This window comes from Hydra vulgaris, chromosome 15, assembly GCF_038396675.1.
Source record: "Hydra vulgaris chromosome 15, alternate assembly HydraT2T_AEP".
NCBI lineage: Eukaryota > Metazoa > Cnidaria > Hydrozoa > Anthoathecata > Hydridae > Hydra > Hydra vulgaris.
In genome coordinates this window covers 33,652,344-33,668,807 of record NC_088934.1, presented here as the reverse complement: position 1 = coordinate 33,668,807, position 16,464 = coordinate 33,652,344, and positions in this window count along the sequence as shown.

Genomic DNA, 16,464 nt, shown 5'->3' with positions numbered 1-16,464 from the left:
TGGGGCAAAAACTTGATTTTGACATACCTTTCCAACCTGCTCGTAAAGGCGCTTGTGACAGAAAAATGTTAACAACACCCAGAACTGACAGAAAAATTTGTCTACAACAAAGAAAACACCCTTTTAACTTATTGACCAAGATTGTTAATGAACAGGGAATCAGTATTTCCCAACAAACAGTTCTGAAACCTCTAAAAAATTTTGGTTTAACTTCACGCCGGCCAACATGTAAACCAAAGTTAACACCAGTTATGATGAAGAAACGTCTAAACTGGGCAAAAAAATATAAAAAATTCACAGAGGATGCAAAAAAAAAATGCTGAATAAAATCTTTTATTGTAAAGTTTAACTTATTTTTGGTATCTTTTTAAACCTTAGTTGTGTGTGTTCTAGGTTTATTTTTCAAATGAGAGCATTTTTCAAGTCATGAGTGGCAAATCTAGCTTTGTTAGAAAAAAAGTGGGTTAAAAATTTTACTCAGATTGCCTTGTGCCAACCGTAAAAGACAAGATCAGAATTGGAAAATTCTTATTGGTAGACTAACACCACAATTGGCACAATGGTAGAGTGGCCTTCGATTTTTTCAAAAAAACGAGAAAATTTGCAAAAAAATACGGGATTTTTGCTAAAAATATTTTCATGTAAGTATATTGAAGCAAAAAATATTTTTTAATTTATTTTTCAAAATATTTTAAATTTGGTAGTTATTTTTAAAAAAATTGCTCTACATTTTCAGATAAAATTTATTTCTTAATGAATGACAAAAGTGCATTTAAGTAAAAAAAATTGAGATTGCATAACCTTATTGTACTGCAAACAATTTTTTTTTTGTTTAATTTAAATTTAAAATTTAACTTAATGACTGAGAAATTCAGTAATAACTGTGAAATATTTAAAAAAAATCAAGTTTTAAAAATAAATTTACTTTTTCTCTTTCTTTTGAAATAACATTATTAAGGAAAAAAACATCCTTAATTACATTATAAAAATGTTAGCATTTAAAGTTAGAATTGTATTTAATAATTGTTAATGAATAAATTGTCTCTATATCTCTAACAATACCTAACAATAATAACTTTAATCAAAAAATATTTGAAAGCCAATACTATACAGTTATTGAATCTTCTCAATATCTGCAAAAAATTAAAAATAGTTTTTCAATTTTAAACATTAATATTCGAAGTTTAAATAAAAATTTTGAAAATCTTAGGTTTTTGTTGGATGAATTAAAACACGATTTTAAAATTATTTGTTCAACGGAAACTTGGTGGAAGCGTGGTGAAACAAATGTTCAATTTGAACTAATTAATTACTCATCAGTTCATCAACCACGTGGTTTTGGTGTTGGTGGGGGTGTATGTATTTTTGTTCACAACTCAACTAGTTATAATTTACGTCACGATCTCTGTGTAAATGAAAAAGATTGTGAGTCATTATGCATTGAATTAATAAATAAAACCACAAAAAAAATAATTTTAAATGCCACATATAGACCTCCATCTACTAGCATAAAAAAATTTAAAACTCATCTTAAACCATTCTTAACAAATATAAATAAAACCCGAAGTCATGCCTATTTAGTTGGGGATTTTAACATAGACCTAATAAACCATGCTTCCAATAATCATTTTCAACATTATCATTTAAACACCATTCTTATTTAAAAAATTACGATAAAGTTATGGATGAACCTAATTTAAAATTAATTGAATTGCAAACCGCCTTTTTTAACTAACAAAAGTGCTGGATTTGATAAAATTAACGTTAATGTTGTAAAATCAGTATAAAATATAATAGAACCCTCGTTATTTTCATATTTAATCTTTCATTTAAAACAGGTATCGTCCCTGAAAAGCTAAAAATTGCACGAATCACGCTGATATTTATGTCCGGAGATGACTCAAACATCTCTAATTATAGGCCTATATCTATTTTATCTTGTTTTTCAAAATTACTTGAGAGAATAATGTACAATAGGCTTTTTAATCACTTATCAAAAAACGACATGTTGTATTCAAAACAATTTGGTTTCATAAAAAAATTCAACGGAGCATGCAGTGATTGAACAAGTAAATCAAATATCAAGTGCATTCAGTAGTAACTACTTTACCTTAGGAGTTTTCATTGATCTGTCAAAAGCTTTCGATACCGTTAATCATAATGTACTAATAAAAAAACTTGAACACTATGGAGTAAAAAATAACAATTTACTTTGGTTCAAAAGTTATTTGACCGATAGAAAACAATTTATAGTTTATGAATAAAAACAAACATTTCCGACTGCCGTAACTTATTGGGTTCCCCAGGGCTCCATTTTAGGACCACTGTTGTTCCTAGTGTATATTAATGATTTAAATTTAGCAACAGACCTATTAAATTGTATTCATTTTGCAAATGACTCCAATCTTTTTTATTCCCACAGTGATATTAATACACTATTTGAAACAACAAACGAACAATTACTGAAAGTTAATGAGTAGTTCAAAAGTAATAAACTTTGTCTGAATGTGGATAAAACCAAATTTATTTTGTTCCACAAAGTGAATAAATCAAAAAATATCCCCATCAAATTGCCTAATCTAATAATCAATAACACTAACATTAAAAGAGAAAACTCAATAAACTTTCTAGGCGTAATCTTAGATGAACATTTACGTTGGAGTTTACATATAAAAAGTATTGAATATAAAATATCAAAAAATTTAGCAATGATATATAGGGCTAAACCATTTTTAAACAGTAGTTCTTTAAAAAGTTTATATTTCTCTTTTATTCATTGTTATTTTATTTATTGAAATATTGCATGGACAAGTACAAACCATACAAAATTAAATAATTGTACTGTAAACAAAAACACGCATGCAGAATAATTTTTGGAGCTAATAGAACTCTACCTTGTGAGCCTCTTCTGCGTATACTTGGAGCATTAAATTAAATATATATAAAATCAACTTACACCAAGTTTTAATGTTCATGTATAAAACAAATATAGGATTATCTCCTAAAATATTTCAATCCTATTTTGACAAAATAGTTCATAAATATCCAACAAAATTTTCAAGTAACAACTTTGTTGTCCCAAAATATAATTCAAAACTAACTTCATATTCAGTTTTTTATCGTGGACCTTACTTGTGGAAAATGTTTTCCAAAATTGTAAATACACATAAAACTAGTAAAGCGCAGTTTAAAAATGAATCAAAACAGGCATTCTTACTTATGGATTTTAATATATCCGATTTTAAATGTTTTTGTTTTTTTTAATTAAAACTCAAATGCAAAAAATAATTAATCCAAAAATTATGTCACTGAGTGTATCAACATTTTTTATTTTTTTATTACCTTAATTATGGTATTACCTCTATGGCGTTTGCTAATTTATTTACGTTATTTCTATAAAGTAGACTAATTTATTTATGTTATTTCCATGGTGAATATTTATTTATTTACTTTTTGTTTTTAAATCTTACTTTTAATTTTTAAGTTTTAAGCAAATGATAATATCTTATACATTTTTTTTTATTCACTTGATCTTACTCTTTCCTTAAATTTTTATTCTTTAAATTTTTCTTTAAAAGACAAGGATTTGTTATATAATTTACTTTTTTATATTTTTTAATAAATAGTTTGTTAACTATAGATATTAAAATATTATGGTTTTTGTAAATGCGTGAGAATAGGGCTCGGTGATAAAGCTAAATTAGTCTTCTTCTTGCCCCGCTAATATTTATTTTTATTTATGTGCTACGAAACTGTATATATTATTTAACGGCAAAAAAAAATATCAAGTCGATTTTGTTATCATCCCAGATCTGATTAATTATCGAAAACAATCTCTCAACTTCTGCTGGTGAGCCAGCCAAACAAAATGCAATTTCTGCACATTTTTTTAAATTTATTAAAGGTGTTGAATTTTTTCTAATATTTATGAAAATCTTAACGCAAATGCTTTCTGGTGAAAGTTTTAAGTTTGACCAGCTTGATAAATTTTGTATAGCATAATCACGCATTAAGCCATATTTATCAAATAGTAAATCAACAATAATATTATTGAACTTCTCTCCATATCTTTTCTTAACATATTGAGTTGATAATTCGACATCATTCTAATCAGGATATTTATTCATTATCATCCATACAAAAACTTACGTACCGTCTATTGAATTTTCCCATAATTGAATATAATTGATTATAGTTTCATAAAAATCATTGACTTTGATCATTACTTGATTTTTCGTTTTACTTAGCTTTTGAAATTCAGGTTTGGAGTCAGTAAGTAGAAATCTAAATGCTTTTCTGTTTATTATTTTTCCTTTCAATATTTTCATTTGATATACAGCTTCAAACTTGTTGTAGATGATGATGGTGTAGATGATGATGATGTAGACAATAAGTTTTATTCAATCATTGAAATTTTTAAGCTAATTTGCAATAAATAACATTTATAATTTATTTTCACAGTTGTCAAAAATAGATTTGATAACTGGTGGACACTTTGTGAGCGATGCAAAGTAATCCTTCAAAGGATTGTAAAATTAAACGAAAAATTGCAGGTTGAAGTGTTAAAAAGCGTATGCTTGAATGATTTAACAAAGGTTTGTAATATGAATCAACTTCATCACAAAACTGTTTGAATTTTTCTGTTCTCACAGTTTTAATATTTACTGTTCTCACAGTAAATATTAAAATGTTTATAAATTTTAACAACAATTGCTTCAATACGCTTGTCACGATATTAAAATGTTGTTTAATTCACTTAACATGGAACTCATAAAACTCACAGATTGGCTTAGTGCAAATAATTTATCAATTAATTTAGATAAAACAAAGTATTCTTTTTTCCATCGCTTTCATGAACGCGATAAAATCCCTTTAAAACTTCCAAAACTTTATATTGGCAGTCAATTTATAAAAAGAGAACAATCATCAAAATTTTTAGGAGTACTCCTTGACGAAAACGTTACTTGGACAAATCATATACATTATCTTGAAAGTAAAATCTCAAGAAATATTGGCCTACTTTATAAAGCAAGGCCATTCTTAAATCAAACTAGTTTAAAATTGTTATATTTCTCCTTTGTTCATAGTTATCTGAATTACGCAAACATTGCTTGGTGTAGCACAAATCAAAACAAAATTAAAAAACTTTTTAATAAACAAAAACATGCAATGAGAATAATATCTAATGAAAGCCGTTTTACTCACTCCAAAGAACTATTTATAAAGCTGAATATACTCAATGTCTACCAAATAAATATTTTTAATCTTTTAATTTTCATGTATAAAGTTAATAAAAGAACAACACTAAACATTTTTAATTCGTTATTCAAAATAAATAAACATAGATACTTAACCAGATACTCAAACAACACCTATATTCAGCCCAAATGTTTTTATGCCGCAACTGAGTTTTTATTATCCATTACAGGACCAAAAGTATGGAATATAATCCTATCTAATAAACTTAAAACTCTTGAAACTCTTGACGAATTTAAAGTAAAATTGAAGCAAATGCTCCACAGATAAGTTTTTTCGATTTAGTTTAAAGTTTATCCTTGTCAACCCTTTTATGGATTTGGTTGAAGCATGCTTAAATACATATAAATATATATCTATTTTTTAATTGGAAAGGTTCAATTTCTTCTCAATTCTGTGTTTTATTAATAATTTTAGTATTTAATCTTAATTAATTAAAGTTGTTAAAAACCATTTTTTTTATTTTTTTATTTTATAGCAAGTTTTACTTTGAGCAAATTTATATTAATCTTTATATACTTATTTATTTAATATTTATTTCTAAGAATTTGTTATTTTATTTTTATTGATTATTTTATTACTTTAAAAGAAATTTTTTTTTTAATTTTAAAATTAAAAAAAAAAAAAAAAATTCTTTATGACCCTGTAACTTTTTGTTTTTGTTTTATCTTTTTAAAAATAAAGTCTTATTTTATATATATTGGTAACATTTATATACTCTATACGAAATTATTTATTTTTTACGGAATCAATCTCGGGGCTTGGCGATAAAACAAATTGTGTCTCTTTCTTGCTCCGGCTATCTGTATATTGGAAATATTGGTTGTATTTATATTTTTATACGGCAAAAAATGGAGAGAAAAAAAAAAATAAAAAATAAAATAATATCAATATCAAGCGTATCACATCCTGCATTTGAAGCATGTGCTATATGAGCCATACATCCATTTCCAACAATTTCTCTTTTTACATCATTTTTAAGCTTACGCCAGACATTATTGACACCATTACGATTGACTCCACCAAAATTCAAATTTGTGTTGTCAGCTGTGAATCTGTGAATCAACAACTACTTTTTCCTTTAAATTTTGTTTCTAAAATTAAATTAAAAACTGTTGCTGACTGTTCATTAGGAATGAATTCGTTCTAATGATTGTACTTCAGAATTACGAAAAAAAAATTTCGTACTAATTCTGAAGTACAATCATTAGAACGAAATGACAAAAATGCTTAGCAGTATGATACGCAAATGTTGCTTCCTTAGTAGCAATCTCAAGATCATTATTTGATGCATCTATTTTTTTGAAAAATTCATTTACTTTCCTATTTGATAATCTAGCAGCAGTTGACGACTTATGCTTTTTAGTATCAATATATTGAACAATATCACTTCGACCTCCAAATTTAACTGAAAATTCTGCTGAACATAAATTGCAATACGCTTTACTGTCGTTTACGACCACTTCTTTAATAAATTCAAATTCAGTTGCATATTTGTCACTCCATCGAGTTTTTCATTTCTTTTTCTCAGACATGATGCTATAAGAAAGTCAAATTACTAATTAAAACAATCTTAATTGTATATTTTTTACTTACTATCTTATTTAATATAACTAATTTATTATATTATTCTTATTTAGGAATCACAGATACAATTTTAAATATTAAAATAAATAACTTCTTGTCACTTTAGAAAACCTTCAACACAGGTTAAGATAATACGACGAAATTCGAAAGAAATTCGAAGGCATCATAAATCGCTAATTTGTTTTTAAAAAAAAACGTTTAAATTTTCATTTAAAATTAAAAAGTGAAATTTGTACTAAATAGTTCAAAAATACGGGACAAATGGGGTCAAATAAAGGACAAGGGACATTTTGTAAAAATACGGAATTGTCCTCGCTAAATACTCGCAGATGGTCACCCTACACAATGGTTACCAAATGAAGAAAAATGCATTTTTATGCATGAGGGGCACCTTCTCACAAAGTTAAAACCATTACAAAGTTTTTAAAAGAAAAAAACATTAATGTGTTGGATTTGCCCAGAAATTCACTGAATTTAAATCCGATTGAGAATGTATGGGCGCTGCTCAAGCGGGAAATGGTTAAAAACACAACAACAATAAAACAGGAGTTGATTGAAAAGCTTATATATGTGTAGGAACCACAGTGAAGACCTGCAAACAATCGTTAAAAAGTGTATTTTGAGTATGCTATGGCGCATATAAAGCATAATTGCAGCAAAGAGACATCATACAAAATATTAGCTATTCAACTCTTTCAGGATTTTTTTAATTATATTCCATTATTAATTTTAAATATATGTATTTATTTTTTAATGAACATTGATTTTTATTTATCCATAGTAAAATGACATAGTAAATGATAAAAAATTGTCCACGAAAATCATATTTACGGCGTAAATTGGTTTTTTTCTTGTTAAGCCTAATAATATGGCGAGCCACTGTATATATATATATATATATATATATATATATATATATATATATATATATATATATATATATATATATATATATATATATATAATAGATTTATTAGTATAAATTATAAATGTCACGATTCGTGACTTAGGGGAACACGGGGTAAGATAGCGAATGGGGCAAGATGACTTTCCATAAAACAACTCAACAAAAAAACTTAAAAATGAGTGAAAACGAAACTGTATTTCTATCTTGTATTTTAAAACGCCAATTGGTTTTTTAAAATATTATGAACGCAATTTTATGCGCATAAGTTTACTTTTTGCGCCAAAAAAAAAATACCTTGCTTCCAGTTATTCAAAATGAATGGTGTCCTTCAGGTGAAACTTTTTTAGAAATATTTTTTTGTGAAGCGTGTTTATTTTGTGTTACTTTAGTTAGAGGAGTAAGTATTTTTCAAATTTTTATAAAATTGGAGGCAGAATTTGCAAAATAAGTCATCTTGCCCCGGTCACGTGACCAGATAACATATTTATGAACTTAATATTTTAAATACTATTTCAAAATTTTCAACTTGCTAATTAAAAATCAATGCAGGCAATGAATTATTATGGTATCATAAACACATTGACAAAGCATTTTTATTTCGTGACTGATAGTTTTACAATAACTCAGGCTTTTTAAAACGTTCGCCATCTTGCCCCGTGTTCCCCTATGTGTAATTAATGACAATTGGTCGTCACTAACTTTAAGTCATATATACATGTTGTAATATTTTTTGTATTATTTTCAACTAAACTTATATTCATCGATAAATTTTAAGTTTCATAGTATTATCTCTCAGAGTTCAAAAATGACAATATAAAATTTGCAACCCCCTTAAATTGAGGTGGGTTTAAACTTTATATGGTCATAATTTTTGAAAGCTAAAATATTTTACTATGAAATTTAAAATTTATCGATGAATATTAGTCTAGTTGAAAATAATACAAAAAATATTTCATCAACTTGTTGCTCTCACGTTTGGGGCAGGTGGGGTTAAATTTTTGGGGCTTTTTTGTTCCCAAGCTCAAATCATCTCAATTTTATGCAAAGCATCCTTATTTGACATAAGTATAAACATAATAATGTTTGGAGTTTGCTACATGTCTGGAAGTTATCTGGAAGTTTGCTATCTCAAAGACCAAAAAATGCGTTTGGCGCCCCGGTATATATATATATATATATATATATATATATATATATATATATATATATATATATATATATATATATATTTATATATATTTATATATATATATTTATATGTAGTCAGATAAAAGTTTATTTAAAATATGCCTTTTGTTCTAAAATTAATTCAAGTCATTTTTATGCTTCCGAAAGTTTTATGGTTATCGTTGTAAAATGTTATTTTAACCATGAATTTATTTGCATAATCGGAATTAATTTAGCGTGAAAATGGAGCTAACATGTTCAAATTGCTGTTGGTTAGATTTTATACTTTATAAAATATATATATTTCATGAAAATAACAAAAGAACTTTTGCAATTTTTATGTAACGTAAGTTAACAAAAACATGATAAAGTTTTTCAATAATATATGCAAAAGAATATTAAATGTTACGTTTTTACATTTAAAGTTTTAATAACGATGCTTAGTTAAAGCACATTTTTATTTTAAATTTGTGTAACGTAAAGTAAAAACTACATGCATTTACTAAAATTCTTTTTCGTTAAGTTTTTGTTTACAAAATGAAATTACCTAATTCTTATTTTGTCACGTTGAGTTGACAAAATAAAACTTTTTATATTAGTAGAATTTAGAATAAAAATCTTTTTTTAATGTAAATTAAAATTATTTAGATTGTTTTTTTTATTTGTTTATGTATTTTTACTTTAGTTGACATATGAATATACATAAATAAAAATAAGAATTATATCAATATTTTTATTTAAACGAAAAAAAAAATTATGACTTGCCATTCTCCTAATATAAAAAAATCAGATAAAACCTTTTTTTGTTTTTGTTTTAGTAAAACAAATTGTTAGTAAATAAAATTAAGGAGGGTCATCCATAAAGTACGTCACCCTATATTTGTCAATTCTCAACCCGTTCCCTCCTGTCACAAACGATCCCATATACCTGAGCAAATACGATCACATATACCCCTCTCCCTCCTAAACTGTGATCGTAGTTTTACGTCAAAAATATTTTAAGAGCTTTTAAATGTAAACACTTTGCATTCTAAAAACTCAACCTAATGAAAATAAGGCAATACGTAAAACGAAAGAAGTTTAACTAAAAACTTTCACTAACCAAAGATTTTCTTATTTAAATGACTAAGAATAAAGGTAACTAAACTAAAGTATTTTTTAAAGTTGCTCTTAGTCTTGCGGAAAAACTGTTTTCGATTTGAAAACTTTAATAAATGTTTATAAAATCACTCAGGAAGAAGTGCCACAAATGTTTATAAAATCACTCAGGAAGAAGTGCCACCAGTTTTTAAAATTTCGTTGGTTAATTTCTTTTTAATGAATGAGTTCAACACTTGCGCAATTCTTTTGTTACGTAACTCTAGCTCTTGATAATAGATATAAAAAATTCACGAAAATAATCGCTAGGTAACGTAAGTGATGGATGTAACGTAAGTTAAATACATAGTATCAAAAAAACAAGTTTATTTTACTTAGCCGGTCACCTCTGATGAACTTTTAAATATTCTTTAAATTAGTATAGAGTTCTCAACATCTTGTGAAAGTTTCTAATACAAACCGCTTTACTGATTCGCAGAAATCGGACCTAAAAGTGGAAGCAACTTTTTAATCTTGTTTTCCTTGCAATGTAAGTTATGTGGCATTTTCAGTAATATGTTCGCCCTCGTTTAGCCAAACTCAAAACTTTTATTCTTTAGACTAACAGCTTTCATACAAAATAGCTAAAAGTTTAATTTACAGTTTAAATAAGCAAATATTTGATAAAGTTGTTGTGCGTGTAACGTAAGTTAAAAATGGAATTGCCCATATATATATGTGTATATATATATATATATATATATATATATATATATATATATATATATATATATATATATATATATATATATATATATATATATATATATATATATATATATATATATATATATATATATATATATATATATATATATATATATTTATAAACTTAATTATTACGGAATAAATGAAAGAGTTAGTAAATGGTTTCAAAGTTATTTATCCAACAGAAAACAATTTGTTTCTTGTAATGATCTTAATCATACACAGTTTTTAAATGTTTCCTGTGGTGTTCCGCAAGGTTCCATCTTAGGCCCTCTTTTGTTCTTAATATATATCAACGACTTGCATAAAGCATCAAATCTTCTAAGTATTATGTTTGCTGATGACATAAACTTATTTCTATCTAACAGTGACATCTACCTACTATTCTCCGTTATGAACAAAGAACTTCAAAACATATCTAAATGGTTTAAAAGTAACAAATTAACATTAAATGTAAACAAAACAAAATGGATTTTTTTCCACCCGCTCTCCAAAAAACGTTCTCTACCCCAAAATTTACCAAAAATTTTTATTGACCATAATGAAATAAAAAGAGATTCTGTAACTAAATACCTGGGGGTTTTCATTGACGAGAACATCACATGGAAACATCATATTAACTATGTTTGCTCGAAAGTTTCAAAAAGTATTGGAATTCTATATAAGGCGCGTACTCATTTAGAAAAAAATAATTTAACTAAACTTTATTATTCTTTTATTCATAGTTATATAAGTTATGGAATTATTGCCTGGGGTAGTACTGATCAAAGTAAGTTACAATGTCTCCATCGCCGTCAGAAACATGCGATCCGTGTAATTAATTTTGCGGATCGGTTCTCAAATTCCTCAATATTTTTCAATCAAATGAAAATCCTCAATGTTTATAAACTAAACGTATATAAAAATTTATCTTTTGTTTATATGTGGAAGTATGATTTATCTCCTTTAATTTTTAAAGACCTTTTTATTTTGAAACCTCTAAGCAAGTTTAACATGAGGAATAATAACTATTTAAATAAACCACTCTGTCGAACAAAATTCAATCAATTCTGTATCACTTATCGTGCAGCTCATCTCTGGAACAAAATTATTTTGCCTAACTTCGGCTTACCCCTAACTTATTCTGTTTTTAAAATTAAATTAAAAGATCTCATTCTCTCTATTGAAAATATCTTAGAATATTTTTAATTTGTCTTATGATATATAATAATTTTGAAATGTATGTTCAATCTTTGTTTTATACTTGTTGACAATTTGTTTCTATTTATCTAAGTACTATTTTAATATTTTTATGTTAATTTTTTACGTTCTCTTATTGTAAAAAGGCGTTTTTATAATACTTTATGTACTCTGTTTTGTAAAAGGCTCCTGACGATAAGATCATTTGATCTTCTTTTAGAAGCCTTGTTTGTATTTGAAAAAAATATGTAATTTATATATATTACTTCAAATTTAAAAAAAAAATTACTAAAAAAAAATATAAAAAAAAAAAAAAAAAAAAAGAAAAAAAAAATATATATATATATATATATATATGTATATATATATATATATATATATATATATATATATATATATATATATATATATATATATATATATATATATATATATATATATATATACAGTCCCGGTTTTAGCACTACCAGCGCCCTGGGCGAGATTTCTACGGCGCCCCTAGCTCAATTTAACCCCATTCAAAAAAAAAGGCAAAGGGTAAAATAACCAACTAGTTTCGCCCCTTTATATTCAACGCCCTGGGCCATCGCCCAACTAGGCCCTACCCTAACGCCGCCACTGTATATATATATATATATATATATATATATATATATATATATATATATATATATATATATATATATATATATATATATATATATACAGTAAGCAAAAAAATAAATGGTACAAACTTTTTTTTGAAAAAATTTGTACAAAATGATTAAAAAACGGTAGTTGATTTTTGTTTTTAAGGAGAAAATTATGAATTATTTGAAAATAGTATTATATTGAAGCATCCTGTTCAAAAATTTTCAAATATAAGTTCATATGACGTATAAAAATCAACTGTACTTATATTGATTAAATCTTTTCTCGCAAAAAAATAATGACACAAATAAGAAAAATTTCCAAAATTAGACAAAAAATTAGTATTTAGACAAAAAATTTAGTATATCAATGTTTAGTAGGGCCACCCTTTGCCAAAATAACAGCTTGCAGACGTCAAGGCATCGATTCCACAAGAGATTTGGTTTGTTCTGGAGTGATTTTCTCCCATGCTTCAACTATTGCTGTTTTTCGATCTCCAATTTTCCGTTCTAGAATGTACCACAAATGCTCAATCGGATTGAGGTTGGGGACTGGGCAGGCCATTCCATTACATTAATATTATTTTTTCGAAAAAATTCCTTTGTTGCTAAGGCAGTATGTTTTGAGTCACTGTCATGTTGAAAGACAAAGTTGTTTCAATACCTAAATTTAGGAGCAGAGGGTTTCAAATTTTACTTTAAAATATCTATATACGAACTGGCGTTCATAGTTGATTCAATGAAAGTCAATTTGCCAGAGACATCCTCGCCAAGACATTGATACCCACACCATGACATTTCCACCACCGTTTTTTACTGTTCCTCTGATGCAACTCAAATTGTATGCCTCACTTTGTTTTCGCCAGACTTCTTGTCGTCCATCCGAAGAGAACAGGTTAAACTTGGATTCATCACTCCAAATTACTTTCTTCCAGTACTCGATAGTCTTGTCCGCATACTTTTTTGCAAATAATATCTTTGTTTCATATGCCTTAGAATCAAAAATTTTGCGACATACTCTACCATGAAATCCTTGCTCTCTAATTCTATTTCGGATAGTTTGACCTGAAATCATGATTTTGTGGTCGTTTTTAACTTTGTCTGCAATCTTTTGAGCAGCTTCAAATCTGTTTTTCTTCACTTGTAAAATAATGTTTCCATCAAAAGCAGCAGATGTTTTTCTTTTACGGCCTCTTCCTGATATATCAGTTGTAGACCCATTCAAATTATGCTTTTTTATAATGTTGCCGACAGTTAGAAAAGGGATTCCAGTCTGTTTATAAACTTCTCTGTGGGTCTTGTCACTATTTACCAAATCCACAACTAATTTTCTATGAGAAATCGTCTAACGTTGTTTTACACTGCGCATGTTGCTGTAAATTAATCAATTTTATTCAATTAATCAAAACTTGTGTGTTACAAATATATTTTATATGTTACATATGAACCAAAATTTATTTTTTACCAAAATTTTATTACCAAAATTTTATTTTTTTTCCCACAAAAATTAAAAAAAATACTAAATAAAGTTTATGTGTCATTTATTTTAATGCTTCCAAATTAACACCTGTGTGCTTTTAATGTTTTTAAAAACAATATTCTTTTGGTAAAATCATGCACAAATACATATAAAAATCTTCATGATAGTAGTACTCTTTGATGTACATTTACATTTATTACTGTTTTAAAAAAACATGAGAAAACGGATAAGTTAAGAAAAACAAACTTATATGTATACACTGTGTATAATACACACACACATATATATATTCCTCGACTATTGTTAATGATTCTTTTTTAGTATCTTACTCGTTAGCGACTCTTTTTTTTTCCACTGGACATTTGCCCTTTTATATTAAACTGCTACACCGATTTTTTTCACCTTACTAAAATTGTATTCAAAATACAAAAAATAAACTTAAGCTATTCGAAGTAAATTCTTATTCCCCTTGGAGCTTTGAATAACCGAGAATTTACTGCATATATATTCTATAGGGTAAATTGATTGAACTTTAATAACTAAATTTTGATTATATTTTGTTTTATAGATTTTATTTTATTAGTCTATAATACTAAAAAATCAAATAAAAAAGTCTATGAGGAAGAAAAACTTGGTATGAAGAAAATTTCATGAAAGTAATAAGCAAGGTAACTGAAGAAAAATTATATGTTGAAAGTTTTTCTCAAAAATATCAGACATCACTTTAAAAGAATTCTTGATCAAGAAGTAAGAACTTCGCTTCTTTAAAAGAATTCTTGACCAAGAAGTGAGAACTTCGCTTCTTTAAAAGAATTGTTGATCAAGAAGTGAGAACTTCACTTCTTTAAAAGAATTTTTGATCAAGAAGTGAGAACTTCACTTCTTTAAAATAACTAAAAGAAGTAAAGTTCTCGCCACATCTCCTAATGTAAGCAACTCATTGTTGAGCATGGGAAGCGTAATCAATCAATCAATCAATCAATCAATCAATTCATATATTCTGAAATAGTTGTTACATTCACGGAAGTTTACAAATAGTACATGTACTAATCTTAAGTAAAAACCTTATATAAAAAGCTAATAAATATATTGTTAATGCTAATAGTAATTTTAATCGTCCACAGCAGTAACAAAACGAACATTAAAAGTTGAATAAGTAAAAATACTAATAATGATGATAATAAAAGTGGTGGAAGTAACAACAATAACAATACAATGATAAAAGTAAAATGATAATAATAAAAATAAAATGACAAAAATAAAAATAATTACAATAATTATAAAAAATATACACACATGTAATATTTATTAACATAAAATGTAATATTTTTAAAGCTTTGTTTTGAAGGTTGGATAGGCCTAAAACTGCTTGCTGTTGAGATTGTCCCCATAATTGACAAGCATATCGTATATGTGAGCCAAAAATGGCATGTTATATATTTTTATTAGTGTTTCCAGATTGACATAATGGTAAACTTTAGCCAGCATTCCATTTGATCTGCTCAACTTTATGGCTGAGTCTTTAAGAAGGGATACAAACGATAGGTTGGAATCAATTATAATTTCAAGATGTTTGATTGAGTTTACAAGAATGATTTTCTGGCCACTTAATCTAAAGTTTAAATTTTTATTGATTTTTGTTTTTTTTAGATTTGAATATGACCAGTTCAGTTTTGCTACAGTTGAGAGAAAGCTTATTTGAGCGAAGCCACTTAAATAAATTGGCAAGATCATGATTAATGTATTTGTTAATTTTTTTTAAAGATTTGTTGATAATGAGCAAGTTAGTATCATCAGCAATCAAAAGCTTTTTGTAGACCTACAAAGACACCACATGCAAAGTTTTTATCATCAGGAGCTTTTCTAATTGAGTAGTTTTAATAAGTGATTTGTGGAATGATTAGCACCAAACCCATACTAGTGTTTGTAAAGGCATTTAAATTTATTTAAAAATGCATAGAGCCTCTAATGCATAGCTTTTTCAAAGAGTTTGCTTAGATTTGAAAGAAGAGAGATAGGTCGGTAGTTAGACATATCCATTGTAGAACTTTTTTTAAATATTGGAATGACTTTAGCAACTTTGAAAACATCTGGGAATAAACCGTTTTGAAATGAATTATTTATAATAATACTGAGAGGTTTTGAAATTATGTCTGGAATAAGTTTAAGAAGAAATGTAGGAAGGCCATTACGACCAAAGATTTTTCCAGTTCTAAGGGTGGTTTTAAAAAGATTAGAGATTTCATTCTCTTTGACAGGCTTAATAATGAACGTATTAGAATTTGGAGAGTTGATATAGTCAGTAAACTTGGTTGTTGAAGGTATGATTTTGGATAGTAACAAAAAAGTTGTTAAGTATATTTGATACGATAGTTTGATTTGTGATAATATTATTTTATGATAATCTGTGATAA